This window comes from Phalaenopsis equestris, unplaced genomic scaffold, assembly GCF_001263595.1.
Source record: "Phalaenopsis equestris unplaced genomic scaffold, ASM126359v1 Scaffold000702, whole genome shotgun sequence".
NCBI classification, from domain to species: domain Eukaryota; kingdom Viridiplantae; phylum Streptophyta; class Magnoliopsida; order Asparagales; family Orchidaceae; genus Phalaenopsis; species Phalaenopsis equestris.
Window position 1 is genome coordinate 592,603 of NW_018165142.1, and position 1,566 is coordinate 594,168.

Here is a 1,566-nt window from a genome sequence, read left to right on the forward strand (position 1 = left end):
CTTATTGTACTCACTATATATATCCGATAGAAGATCAGCGGATACAACAAGTAGTTATTTCTAATGTTCAACAATCTACACATATCATGCACACTTTAGACCAATCTACTGCAGCACTACCAGCTGATCAGGTCAGCCAATCTTCGGATGAGGAATGGTAGGTCTGCACTTCTAGGAGGAAGAAGAAGAAGAATGGAGATCTACTTAAGCTAAGGAATCTAATAGATGATACTTTGGTTACGTCCTACTGGCAATGACACTCATCTGACCAATTTATTACCTGGCTCCTTCCCTAGAACAAGAGGCAGATGCAAGGCAAAATCGTTTCACTCTCAAGCTACCTGATACTCTTATTTTGGCACCTTTTGATTTTTTATTTAGATCTTCTATGTTTTTTGTTGTATTTCTCCTTTTTGGAACTATTTGATTTGGTGGTTTTTGTGTAGGTTGGGTGTCATGTTTGGGACATTCCACAAAATATATATGTACCCTACTTTTTATTTAATATATTAGCCTTTGGGCTTTCAATATATATATATATATATATCTGTGTGTGTGTGTATATATATATACACAGTTTGTGGCTAGAATACTTGTGGAAAGAAATATTACTTTACCTGATGTTACGGAAGTCTGGTTGGGCACAACTCATAATGAATATTGACAACAAATCGTCATGGAGCATAGACCGCCTCACTGTTCTCATTGTAAGATGTTTGGGCATACACTTGATAAATGTCATAAGTCTCATCCTAATTTGAAATCTAAAGATCAAGTGAATAAGGATAGATCTAATCCCACTACTCTGGACATATTTGTTCCATCTGGAGAGAAAGCTACCACATGACGGGTTTTGGATATCGCTAAAGATCAGCCACCTACAATCCCTGTTGAGAAGGCGCAAAACGATCCTTTACCCAACATCACAGTTCCTGATGAAGAACATCATAATACAGGTACAGATCCAAAAGTGTTTATATCACTTACTGTTATTAAAGAAGACTCACTTACTTGTCAAGACACACGAGAGTGCTTCTTTAATTCAATCAAAGATCAGCTGGTACAACAAGCGGGGTTACTTCTAATGTTCAACATCCTACTCATATCCGACACACTTTAGACCAATCCACTGATCAGGCGAGCCAATCTTCGGATGAAGAATGACAGGTCTATTCCAGGAGGAAGAAAGAGACTGGAGGCCGACTTGAGCTTAGAAACTTATTGGATGATATTTTGGTCACTACTGGCAATAACACTCATCTTACCAATTTATTAGCTGGCTCCTTTCCAAGAACTAGAGGTAGAGGCAAAGGAAAATTGGGCGCTCTCTAGCTACCTGATACTATGTTTTTTGGCATTTTTTTTTGTTTTTCTCTTTAGGTCTCTTGTAATTTTCTATATTTTCTCTTTTTTAGAACCTTTTGTATGTGATGGTTATCGTGGGGGAATGGTGTCATGCTTGGGCTCTTCCACACAATCTATATGTATCTTTATTTTCTTTTAATATATTAGCCTTTGGGCTTTCTCAAAAAAAAAAATGTATATACATATATATATATATATATG